The sequence below is a fragment of the Hipposideros armiger genome, unplaced genomic scaffold (genome assembly GCF_001890085.2).
Source record: "Hipposideros armiger isolate ML-2016 unplaced genomic scaffold, ASM189008v1 scaffold_7, whole genome shotgun sequence".
Taxonomy (NCBI): Eukaryota; Metazoa; Chordata; class Mammalia; order Chiroptera; family Hipposideridae; genus Hipposideros; species Hipposideros armiger.
This window is the reverse complement of record NW_017731357.1, coordinates 6,395,003-6,408,626: the sequence shown is the minus strand read 5'-3', so window position 1 is coordinate 6,408,626 and position 13,624 is coordinate 6,395,003. Positions and strand designations below refer to the sequence as shown.

Below are 13,624 nucleotides of genomic sequence, written 5' to 3'. Positions count from 1 at the left end.
AAAAAAAACTTTGGATACTTTGAACATTGTGGGAACATTGAGCAATAGAAACTTTGATATTCAATACTACAAATCTTACTTGTTTCTATGAATTTAGGGGGTGGCCAGTTTAATAAAAGGTAGGCTTAATAAGAGCTTTTGTTTGTTTTGAATTCTATGTTCAGATGTAGTCATCAGCTATTTTGCTGATCAGCTAAGTCTCATTTGGAATTAGTATCCTATTTGCATACAATGTATTTATGACTTTTAAAATTTTTCATTCTGCTATAATCATATTTACAATACTGGTTTGGTTAGGGAAGCCCTCTCTCCTTGTAGAAACCAAGTGAGATAATGATGTAGTTGAAAGACACTTTGGATGTTTTAATGAGCTCCACAATTCTATGTTCTCGTATCTCTCATTCCTTGATGCTTCAAGCCAGGCATTATGCTGGTGTCATTTAGAATACTGAGATGCATAAAACCACCTATGGCAGAGACTGTTCCCCGGTGTACTGCCTCTCCTTCGAACATAGTAATCAAACCCTGATTTTAAGCTAGGCGTGTGGCCACCTAGAAGAAAGACAACATTTCCCAGCCTCCTTTGCAGGCAGGTGTGGCCATGCGATTATAATCAGGCTATTGGGATATAAGTGGAAGTGTCATGGGGTTGCTTCCAGGAACATTCCTTAAGAGATAGCTGACCATTTCTCCTTTTATTCTTCATCTCTTGCTTCCTGGGATATAGAGGTAATGGCTGGAGCTCTGGCCACCATCATGGGCCATGAGGACTTTAGGAATGGTGGAATAGTAAGCTGGAAGGAGCCTGGGTCCCTGAGGTCTGCTTAGAATAGCAGCCATTTCCAGGCTAAACTACCTACTTCTGGACTTTTACAAATGAGAAACAAACCTCTATCACATTTTCAGTCTGTGTTGCTTTTAGCCAAACCTAACCTTAATCTATACAGTATCTATCCCTAAGGAGCTCACAATCTAATGAGGAGACAAAGAAGTACATAATTACGATCAAAGCAGAATGAAATAAGTGGTGTAATTACAGTGATCACACTTTACAAGCCAAAAATGGGGACGTGTGGCCTAAATACAGGATTATGGGGTCACTTCCAATTATGAGACATAATCTGAGAGATGCAGCTTTGATACTGAACCAGAATTTCTAGGACATTTACGTGGTTTATGGAGACAGCATGGCTTTTTAAATTGAGGGCTACCCAGGAAATAAAGGACAAATGGTAGCTATCTAGCAATGCCAGAGCTAAAAGAAAAATGCCGAGTGAGCCCTGAGACAGAAGAAAGGATTTCTGATGAAAAAAATCCTAATCAGGTTCATGAAAAAAGAGGCAGAAATTTTAACTTGGCCTTGAATTTGGGGATGGCATTCTAAGCAGAGAGAAGAGCGAGAGCAAAGGCCTGGAGGTGTGGAAATATGTGGAGAGTTTGTAGAAGGGTCCACGTGGCTGGGTAGGAGACCACGCTGGAGAGTTCTCCGTGGGGAGAGACAGGCTTTCATCCCAGCTCCTTCTGCCAGGCAGCTGTGTGAGCCTGGGACATTGGTGCACGATGCATATCAAGGGTGTTGATAGCCACTCTTCTACGAAGGTAACTTTGGCCTTATGTAACTTTTATCATTTTGAGTTCATTTTTGTACATGGAGTGAGATAGGGGTCCAGCCATTCTTTTGTATGTGGATATCCAACTATCTTTGCCCACTTTTTGCCCCTTTTGCTCTCTGCCTGGATGAAACATTGAGGCCCCCGATTCACAGGATAAGCAAGCGCCACATATTTCAAGCGAACAAAATCCGGAGCGTGAGCAGAGGCCAGGCCCGCTCTGTTGTTCACTTATTTTCATGTGGGCAATTTAGTTTGAATTGTTGATGATCTCACACAGCACATTCTGATCAAGCCCTGCTGAGAGTTGTGCCACTGGAAGGAGTTCCTGGAAGCCCAAGTCTCTCCTTAAGTGCCTCTCCCCAGAAATCCTTACTTTTGACTTGGTGAGGTTTAGCAGGTATGTGGATTAGCAGAGTGAAGATTAGCACAGTCCTGCTGAGAAGATGGCCAATTGCCCAGAGCCTTGCTCCACAAAACCTGTGTTAATACTCTGATGTGGGATGAGGGCAAGGGACAGCGTAATGAGATTCTTAATAAAACCCCTTTTCAAAGACTGAGGTTTTGTTTTGTTTTGTTTTTAATTTTTAAACAATGACAATGAATAAAATGTTGTCCCAGTGTGTTAAGACATTAGGGGAGTCGATGCACCAGACTTGTGGAAGACTGGTTTTCCAAACTCCCTCCTTCCAGGGAAATTTAAAGGGTGAGTGATTAGAATAAGGAGTGAGTAAAGACAAGCATACTGTGCCTTGAAGTGTTGGTGTAGATGACTCAGGGTTTAGGTCTTTGATCCGTTTTTAGTTGATGTTTGTGTATGGTCTGAAGTAGGGGTCCAACTTTATTCTTTTGTTGTGTGGATACCCAGTTGTCCCAGCACCATTTGTTGAAGAGTCTCATTTCCCCATTAAGTGGACTTGGCACCTTTGTCAAAAATCAATTGACCATAGCTGCATGGGTTTATTTTTGGACCCCCAATTTTATTCTATTGGTCTATATGTTTATCCTTATGCCAGTACCACACTGTTCTGATTACTGTAGCTTGTAGTAAGTTTCGAGATAGAGAAGTGTGAGTCCCCCAACTTTCCCTTCTTTCTCAACATCATTTGGGCTATGTAGGATCCCTTGCAATTTCATATGCATTTTGAGATCTCCTTTTTCATTTTTCAAAAAAGTCCACTTGTATTTTGATACAGATTATATTGAATCTGTAAATTGTTTTGGACAGTATTATCATTTTAATAACATTAAGTCTCCAAATCCATGAACATAGGATGCTTTTCCATTTATTTAGGTCTTCTTTAATTTCTTTCAGCAATATTTTGTAGTTATCAGTATATAATTTGCACCTCCTTGATTAAACCTGTTTCTAAGTACTTTATTCTTTTTGATGCTATTGTAAATGGAATTGTTTTCTTAATTTCATTTTTAGATTGTTCATTGCTTATATGCAGAAATACAACTGATTTTTGTGTTTTGATATTGTAGCTTGCAACTTTCCTGAATTTTCATCAGTTAAAAGACTTGGAAATTATAAAAAAAAAACAATTCAAACTGACTTGAACCATAAGAGAGATTTATTGGCTTACATAATTTAGCAATCTAGTGAGCTCCAGGCATGGTTCTATCAAGGCTCTGTCTCCATTTCTCTGCATTTCTCTCAGTTTTGCCCTTCTCTAAGAATTGGTTCTATGGTCAGGTTAACCTCCCTCATGGTTGCAAGATGATTGCTAACAGAAACTGGGTCTGATGCTTCCTCAGTCACATCCTGGGAAAGAAAAAAAAGCATTTCCTTCCCTCAAAAGTCCTGAGTGTCTCTTTGATATGATCATTACTGTCCCCGTGATAAGAGAGAGGGAATTGCTCTGATTGGCTTAAGCCATGGAGGTAGGGGTGGGTTCAAACCCACCCAAACTGCATGGTTGCTACACAATGGGAGTTGGGGTACTACCCAAAGGGAGATGGTTCTTAGAGGAAAATCTCAGGGCTGTTAGGAAGGGGAAAGACAGTGTCCACTAAACCTATGAAATGTGTACAGTGCCAGGCAGCACTCAATGAATATTTGCTGAATAAATGAATGACTAAGAAGCTCCACTAGTCCTTTCACTGATACACAGTTCCCTGGGGCTGTGGCAGCCTTTATTCTGGTGATGGGCAACCCTTCAACCTCTGGAAATCTCCTACGGAGACCCCAGCTTCTGTGGGAAAGAGAGAGTTCTTCCTACAGGCTCCATAACTTCCCTGGTTTCTGACACGCAAGACCCTGGTAGAACAGACTTGGAGAACTGAGAACACTGGGGAATCCAGATATCCGAAACGAGCAGGGCGAGCCTTATGAGTTCATGGTGTGGCTCTGGAGTCCTCGTCCACAAATTGCTTCCCAGGCCTGGTGCTTGAGATTTTACCATGAGGAATTTACTTGTCTAGTTTAAATTTAAAAGGCTTTTTCACCTTTCAAGCACCCTGCCCCCTAAGTGGAGCTTTTGTTTGCAACCAAGCATCCTAACTAAGAGTAGGGAGCTCACCTTTGTATGATCCAAACCATAGTAACACTGATGTGCTCTGAGAAGTATATTCAGTGATAAGCTACATCAGAGAAACAGAGTGAGGGATAGGGGTCCTAGGAGCCTCAGGTCCTGAATTATGAGAACTCACTTCTCTTCCTAAACATTCAGCTTGAATTTAGTTTCATCAGCTATAGACTCAGTCCCTTCTCTGATTAATACTGAACTCCATTGTAGCGGGAAGTATTTTCCAAAGATAGACACATCAATAACTCCTGTTCCACGTGATTTTCTAGATCCTTGCCACTCTTGCATCAATATGCCAAGTCTATGACCCTTACCCTTGAACCTAGATGGGCCTTTGTTAAGGCCTTGAGCAATAGAGTGTGACAGAAGTGATGCTCTGTGACTTCTGAGGCTGAGTCATTAAAATGTAATGTACTCTTGCCTTACTCTCTTGGGACCCTTGTTCTAAGAACCTAGCTACCATGCTATGAGAAATTCAAGCAACCCATGTAGAGGAACCAAGGTTCCCAGGCCACGGCCCCAGCTAAATTTTCAGCTAACACCCAGTGCCAACTTGCCAGCCATACGAGAGAACCATCTTGAAAGTCAATCCTTGTGGTAGGCAGCTTCTAAGATGGCCCCCAGTGATGGTATTCTTGCCCTTGTGTAATCCTCTTCCCCTTAATGTAGACTAGACTGAGTACCTAGCTTTTAACAGAGTATAGCAGAAATGGTGGGATGACACTTCTGAGATTAGGAGGTAAAAAGACTGTGGCGCCTGTCCTGAGAACTCTCTTGCACACTCTCTTTCTTGCATTACTTATCCTGGGGGAAGCCAGCTGCCATGTTGCGAGGCAGGCCTGTAGAGAGGCCCATGTGGTGAGAGAGTGGGACCTGCCATCCACCACATCAGTGAGCTTGGAAGCAGATTTTCCAACCAGTTGGGCCTTCATATGGGAACCCAATTACAGCCAGCAACTTGAATGCAATACACTCACCTGATGAGGCACCTAGGGCCAGAGGCGCCCAGCTAAAAGAGGCACCCAGCTAAACTGCACCCAGAGTTCTGACCCACAGAAACTGTGAGATTATAAATGTTTGGTATTTTAAGCTGCTAAATGTTAGGGTAATTTGTCAGGCAGCAAGAGATTAATACAATCTTCTATTCCCCAATCAAGTCAGCCTAGCTGATGCGGTATGAAGGAGAGACAAACTGTCCCCACTGAGCCCTGCCCAAATTACAGAATTGTGAGTAAAATAAAGGATTGCTGGTTTTTTTTTAACCCGCTAGGTTTTGGAATGGCTTGCTATGCAACTATGGTTAATTTTTCTCATTGACATGTGCTAGGGAAACAAAGCAATAAACAAATGAGGCCCAAACTTTCATCTACTGTAGCCTAATGAATTACTTTGCTCAGCTGCCATAACAAGGACCATAGACTGGCTTAAAGAACAATTTGTTGTCTCACAGTTCTAGAAACTAGAAGTCCAAGATCAAGGTGTTGGCAGGATCAGTTTCTTCTGAGGCCTCTCTCCTTAGCGCAAATGGCCGTCTTCTCCCTGTGTCCTCACATGGATTTCCCTCTGTACCTATCTGTGTCCAAATTTCCTCTTATTATAAGGACACCAGTCATATTGGATTAGGGACTACTGATGGCTTCATTTTAACTTATTACCTCTTTATTTTTATTTTTTTAAAGATTTTATTGCGGAATTGGAGGAGGGGAACAGCGTTGGGGAATCAGGGAAGGGGAACAGACAAGTTGCTGTCCTTTTGTTCTTCAGTCTAGTTGTGGAGGACGTTGCTTCACTGGCCCATGTTGGTATTAGCATTGCGCTCTTCCTGGGTGAGGCAGATCGGTCGCCGGCCTCTGGACGGCCGCTCTTGGCAGCTCACACCGGCTGCCACCCGCTCACGCCGGCTGCCAGCCGCTCACGCTGGCTGCCAGACACACATGGTAGCTTATGGCAGCCCACTGCAGCCCCACTGCAGCCTATGCCGACGCTGGCGACTCACGGCAGCCCAGCTCCAGGTTGAGCTGTTGTTCACCATCTTAGCTGTAGAGGGCAGCATCACTGGCCCTCATGTGGGATCCGAACCGGGGCCCTGCTGCTCAGAACAGGCGTCCCAAGCCAACTCTTAACCAACACGCCACTCGACCAGCCCCTTAATCACCTCTTTAAAGGCCCTATCTCAAATACAGTCACATTCTGAAGTCCTGGAGGTTAGGGTCTCAACATATGAATTAGTGGAGAACACAATTAAGCCCATAAGACCTAGTCAACCCAATTCCTTTAGAAGGTCCTCAAAGAACTGATTTTTCAAGAGATAAAATGTATCCTTTTCTCTTCTTGCTGAAGCATTTTATAATGGTACAATTTTCATAGTCTTCCTAAAGTTTTTAAAAATCCCTTTTATACTCACTTCTGCCTTTAGGAAAGCAATGCCCTCTGCTTGTAATTCCTTACGCCTTCCTCCCTACAGGTTTCTGGGCTTCACCACGGCAAGTCCAGGGCCCACAGTGGATAGAGGCCCACGGCAGACACAAGTTCGCCATGGTCTCAGGGCCTATAGCAAAGGCTCTGGCAGACGCAGGCCACAGAGGTCATAGAACTTAGAGCAGACACAGACCTTCAGCGATCACTGGGCCCAGGATCCAGGCAAACACACACTCCAGGGGCAACACATGGGGCCCTTGGTCCTAGTTTTGTGGTGGCTTTAGTGAGGCCAGAGGAGCTGATTCATGGCCTCCACTTAAGCATTTCCTGAGGATTAATGACAATGGGAGAGCTGATGGCCTGAGGCAAAGCAGAAAGCTATTACCCTCAGCTCAGCATTAATTCCATGGTTATTAGGCCAGACACTTCTCCCCAGGTTGTTTTCTGTTTCCGATGCAATGGAGGGTGGGGAAACAGGCAAGTTTTCCCACTATGAGTCATCATTCTTCTAGAGCAGAGCTCTCGAGCTGGGGGCAAGGGGAGAATGGCAAAAACTGTGAGGCCACTAGTCAACAAAGACTTTCCTGAACGGAGGCTTCTCCGAGGTGCTCCTGGTGTGCTACAGAGGATGCCCCTTTCTCTCTGGCTCACCCTGTTTCTCTCCTTCCTACATATCTTCATTACAGTGACCATAAGCTAGGCACTGTGCTACGCACTTATTTTCCTTGTGGGACTTGGATTTGCACTGCTTCCAGAAACGCTGTGAAGGCTTTTCCCTCCACCCACAAACCCCAGCTTTGTCTCCGGATGACTTGAAGGCCCCTCCAGGTAGATAGGCCTTCCTGGAAGTTTCGGCACTTTTTCTTTCGCAGCAGGTGGGGTGAAGGAAGGAGGGGGCCCTTGGTGGCTTCTTCCCATCCCCGCTGCCCATGCTAGGGGGTGAGGGGCAGGGGCAAGTGTTCGAGGCACTGAAAGGAGCCTTCTTCCATTAAAATTCTTGGGCTGTTTTCCTGACTAGGTTTGTTAGCCTGCTCTTGGTGAACACACCATGCCAAAGAAAACAAAACCGAGGGCCCAGGAGAGAAGCCACTGTGTACAGAGCACAAGCCTCTAAATAGCTCTTCAGCTCCAGTCTAAACCTCAGAAATGTGACTTTGGGGTAGGACAAAGGCTGCTGTGGAGCAGAGCTGGGACAAATACATAACAGTGCGGGAATCCTGTAATTTCACTTAATTGCAGATTTATAAGGAACGTGGCCCTTCATGGGAGACTCTCAAAGTGCCCGTGGTAGTAAGGCTTTATTTTACAGAGAGGTCCCTCGAGTCACTTGCAGGGTGCAGGGGCTGAGTATCAAGAAGGCCCTGTCTGAGGAGGGCAGGGTTGCAGGCGTACCTCCAGGTCTTTCTTGGCTGAGGCTGAAAGATCCTGATTAACATGAAAACGGAAGACAGTTCAGCGTCCTCAGGCAGCTGCGGCTTCTGTGTGGCTGAGGGGGAAGGTAATCATTCTATCATTGTCTTTCTTGGCCAATTAGATGATTCAGCACATTCCCAGCCTCTCTCTTGACTGAGGTGATTTATAGTGAGCTTCGCAGGCCTGACTAGGGTGAGTGATGGGGAATAGGGGCCCATCCTCCATGTGTGCACGCGTGCGCGTGTGCGCAGCACCAGATGGGGGTTGTGTGCAAGAGATGAAAACATTTTCAGGCCTCTCACAGCCACTCTGGTTGCTGACAGTTTCTATTGGAGAAATTCTCCTCTCAGGCAAAAATATTTATTTACAGGTATCTCTTCAAGGGAGGCATGAGAAGGAGGACAGGAGTTTAGGGCTCAGTCCATTTAGCTGTTGTGAGTTAAGAGCTTCAGGGAAACAAATGAGAAGGTGCTTGATTTCAGGGAGGTGAGAAGGGCTGAGCCGCGTTGCCTCTGATGTCTGAGCTCACTTCTCTGAGGGCTGCAGTGGAAAATGGGTCTGATGCTGGGCAGAAGCTGTGGGCAGACATGGCAGGAATGTGTGTGTGTACATTTAGGACGTGCATAAGATGCACTTCCACATCATCATTCAAGCGTTTCTCGTAGATGTTTTGATGGGCTACTCTGGGCAATTGCTCTAATGTGCGGCTCTGTCCATCCTGGGATGTGAGTAGATCTCATATCTACTGCACCGGAATGGTGAGGGAAGCTGTGTTGTGCCCTTAGGAGTAGGAAAGCCTCAGCTTGATCTTCCTGAACGAGTCAAACATAGACCATGATGGTTTGGGGGCCACAATGAGGAGGACTGGTTGTTTCCATCCATCTGTCTTCCCCAAAAAGAGGTTCTCTAACGTCTGTAATGAATTCTTGGTATCACCCATAGAATGCTGACCATTGCCAGTCACTCCCTACATCACCTATTGGAAGTCTGAGGGAACTAACCATTATTCCAGATGCTTTACATAACTCATTTATTCCCCAAGACAATCCTTTGGCAATGCTATTAGTATCCTGCAATGGTTCATTGTATGGATCAACTTGGCTGGGCCCCGGGGTGCCCAGCCACTTGGTCAAACATCATTCTGGGTGCATCTGTGAGAGTGTTTTTGGATGAGATTCACATTTGAATTGGTAGTCTGAGTCAAACAGGTTGCCCTCCCTAATGCGGGTGGGCCTCAATCTAATCAGTTGAAGGCCCGACTAAAACAAAAAGGCTGAGTAAGTGGGAACTTTGCCTGCCTGACTGTTGAGCTGGGACATTGGTGTTCTTCTGCCCTTGGACTGGAACTTATACCATTGGCTCTCCTTGTTCTCAGGCCTTCAGACTTGGACTACAACTACACCACTTGTTCTCTTAGATCTCCAGCTTGCCAACTGCAGATCTTGGGACTTCTCAGCTTCTATAATCACACAAGCCAATTCCTTATAATAAATATCTCTCTCTCTTTCCCTCCCCTTTCTCTCTCTCTCTCTCTCTCTCTCTCTCTCTCTCTCTCTCTATATATATATATATATATATATATATATATATATATATATATATATATATATAATATTGATTCTGGTGTTTTTCTGGAGAACACTGACTAATATATATCCCCATTTAACAGATCAAAAAACTGAGGCACAGAGAAGCAAACTCATTGCACAAGGTCTTACTTAAGAAGTTAGGATTTGTACCCAGGCAGTGTGACTCCAATGCTCCCCCTCCTGCCTAAACCACTCATTCTCCTGCCCTCTGGCTCCTGAGCTCCTGCATATGCAAAGAATTCCTCAGAAGATTCAGCATGGGAGAATGAGCTGAGAAGCATGGGTCCTGAGCCATGCCACTAACTTGCACTTCCCATCCAAACCACCCAGGCCCCATCATGGAAGGATTAGTGAGAATTCCTGAGGGCTGGCTTTATTGCTTCCTGGGTTCTCAAACCTCAGTCCCCCTGAGAAGACAGGTGATGTAGCGGAAGCAAGAGGTGGGAGAACTGCTTCTATGCCTACCTGGTTGATGACATGCCATGTGGCCGTCGCTCTGCATCTCAGTTTTGTTAGCTGTGAAAGGAGGTGTAAGCTCAATTATCTCTGATCCTCCTGAAACCTGTGATTCTGCAGGCAGGACTGTGGCGTCCCATTCCAGATGGATTATTAAGCAGCCCGAAGTAACCAATTCAGCCATTTCACAGCCCAAGTACTTCACAGTGAATGTACCCAGCTGCAGAGGAAGGAACTTAGAGGGTGACAGTCCAGAGGTTGCCAGACACAAGACTCTGCCCTTTATTGTGAGACTTCGGGCAAGTTCCTTAATCTCTCCCACTCTGTTTCTGTAAAATAGGGCTAATGACACCAACTCCTGGGATTACTGAGATGGTTAAAGGAGGTAATGGAGGCTCTGTGCTAATACAAGTGGCCACATAGGCCGTGCTGTTTCCTTCTGTTCCTGACTCGGTTGATGTCAAGGTGGCTCATTTTTCCAGTTGGAGGACTGAAAGTGTCACCCATTTCTTTCCTCTCCCCATTTCAGGAGCATGAGAAAGCCTAGAGAGCACTATGGGGTCCAGCTCCCCTCTAAAGAGTCCAGCTTGCCTTCTCTCTCGGTTTTCTTCCCCTCTTTCCTGTTTCCCGGCTCTTTCCCCGATTCCTTTCTTTTTCTCAACAAGCAGTTGCTAAGAAGCTCTCTCTAGGTGCATTTGTGCTGTTTCTTTCAAGGTCACATTTCTGCTAGCTTTCCGCATGGGAAGCAAACAGCCTCCCTTCTTCTCAGCCTGGCATCACATGGCTGCTTAAAGCAGGGAGGAAGGCAGTGGCTGCCTCTACGGGGCCATGTGTGTGTATAGACATGGACACCCACGTATGCATACATGTGCATGTATATGCAGAAACGTGCATGAGTATGAGGACGTGCAGACTCCCACACATGTATATGTGTGCACATTTGGACACCCACATAGGTGTATGTGTGTATACATGAGGACGCCCATGTATGCACCAACACCAAAACATGATTCTCTAGCACCTGCGCAAATGAGTCTGATAAGACCCTCTTCTTACCCTGTCCTCAAAGTGTAAAATTGCCAGTGAAAATCAAGTAGTTCCTACTGGGCTTGAAGGAAGTAAGACATGCCTGGGTAAAAGGAAAGAATCCACGTAAGGCAGTGCCCTCTTCCCCTCATCTTGAAACCAAACATTTTGAGATGTGCCTTCTCCCAGAGGGGAAAGAAAATTCTTTTTTTTTTTTTAAGGTCTGATCTGATTTATTTGTTACTCTTAGAAAATCTCTCTCTTTTTTTTTTTTTTTTACTGGACTCAGAGGTAGAAGCTCTCAGATAGGACAGTCTACATCTTTTGGTAATCTGTTTCTGGTGTTTTTCTTTGGCCTCTTCATTATCTTGGTCAAAAGTTTAGCATATTCTGTGCTACTTCCTTATTTTTCTTAATATGCTGTTTCTTCAGAGCAATACACCGACATTTATGTTGCAGGAGTAACAAGACGCTGAATCTTGGGTGCTTTGGTCCTAGGTTTCTGACCCTCTTTGTTTAGGGGTTTTCTCACGACATATTGGCAGATATCATCTTCTTTAGAGAGATTGAAAAGTTTGTGAATTCTGCCAGCTCTTTTGGGCCCCAGGTGATGAAGCACAGGAGTATCAGTGAGATCAGGAATATCTTTCTCCCCTTTTTTTACAATGACCAAGTTGAGAACACTCAGATTGGCATCCACAATGCAACCCCAAACAGACTTGTGCTTTCTTTCTCCAGTCCTCCTTGGTCTGTAACAGGAATGCCCCTTACTCAGGAGCAGGCGGACACGGCCATGGGTCAAGACACCCTGCTTCATGGGGAAACCTTGTTTGTCGTTCCCACCACTGAGCCGAACCGCAAAACCATTCCATTCTTCACCCAGGGCGTCAGCAGCAACTTCTGTGGCCACGCGCGTCTCATAAAACAAAGTTTGTGCTCATTGTCCACTTCAATGAATTTCTGGCAGCCAGTGGCTGGGAAAGAGATGTTCAGCTTCATCCTGAAGCAGCCGATCACCTCCCAGGTGCCACGAAAGAGAGCAAAAATTCTTAAATCAAACAAACCAAAAGAAAATGGGGAAGAGACATACCGGGTTCATGGAATAGGAAACTCAACATAACGAAGATGCCAATTTCCTCCCAAATTGATCTATATATTTAACACAATTCCAATCAAAACCCCAACAGGATACTTGTAGGTATAGACAAGCTGATTATAAAATGTATATGGAAAGACAAAGGAACTAGAATAGCTGATACAATTTCAAAAAAATAAGAAGAAAGTTGGAAGAATCTTGCTCCCTGATTTTAAGACTTACTATAAAGCTATAGTGAGACAGTGTGGTCTTAGAGGAGGGATAGACACATAGATCAATGCAACAGAATAGAAAGTCCAGACACAGACTCACCCAAATATAGCCAATTGATTTTTTAAAAAGGTATAAGGCAATTCAATGGAGAGAAGATAGTCTTTTCAACAAATGGTATTGGAGCAATTAGACATCCACATGCAACAAAAGTGAACCTCAACCTAAACCTTACACCTTATACAAAAATTAACTCAAAATGGATCATATGTCTAAATGTAAAGTATAAAACTATAAAACTTTTAGCTAAAACATAGGAGAAAATCTTCATGACCTAGGGTCAGGCAGAGTTCTTAGACATGAGACCAATTTGATAAATTAGACTTCAACAAAATTGAAAACTTTTGTTCTGTGAAAGACACCTGTTAAGAGAATGAAAAAGCAACCTACAGACTGGAAAAAATATTTGCAAATCATATATATCCAACAAAAGACTTGTATACCAAATATATAAAGAATTCTCAAAACTCATTAGTAAGAAAACTAACAGCTCAATTAAAAATGGTCCAAAGACTGGGCACGTTACCAAAGCAGATAACAGCAAATAAACAGAAAATTATGTTCAACATCATTAGCTATTAGGGGAATGCAAATTAAAACCATAATGAGATACACACTACACACCTATCAGAATGGCTAAAATTAAAAACACTGACCTTATCAAGTGCTGACAAGGATGCGGAGCAACTGGAACTCTCATATGCTGCTGGTAGGAATGTTAAATAGTTTGGCTTCTCTGAAAAATGGTTTGGCAGTTTCTTATAAAGTTAAACATGCAATTTCCATATGACCCAGTAATCTAGGTTATTTAGCCAAGGGAAATGAAAAATGTATGTTCACACAAAAATCTGTCCACAAATGTTCATAGCAGTTCTATTTATAATTACCCCAAACTGGAAACAATCCAAATATCTTTCAATAAGTGAATGATTTAACAAATGGTGATATGCCCATATGATGGAAAACTGTTCAGCCATAAAAAGAAACAAACTATTATTGATACACTCAACTTGGAGGAATCTCAAAGGCATTGTGTTGAGTGAAAGAAGTCAGTCTTCAACAGCTTACGTGCTGCATGATTCCATTTGTATGAGGTTCTGGAAAAGACAAGACTATAATGATAAGGAATGGATCAGTGGTTGCCAGACATTAAGGGTAGGCGAGGGCTTGACTACAAAGGGTTAGCACAAAGGAGTTGTTTGGGTGATGGAACTG

The 13,624-nt window shown here is 44.0% G+C and overlaps 1 pseudogene; it reads right to left on the bottom strand.

Moving 5' to 3' along the window:
• LOC109386092 (40S ribosomal protein S6 pseudogene) overlaps window positions 1–12,042 on the bottom strand; it is a 122,285-nt pseudogene extending 110,243 nt beyond the window's left edge.
• Window positions 12,043–13,624: the final 1,582 nt, after the last annotated feature.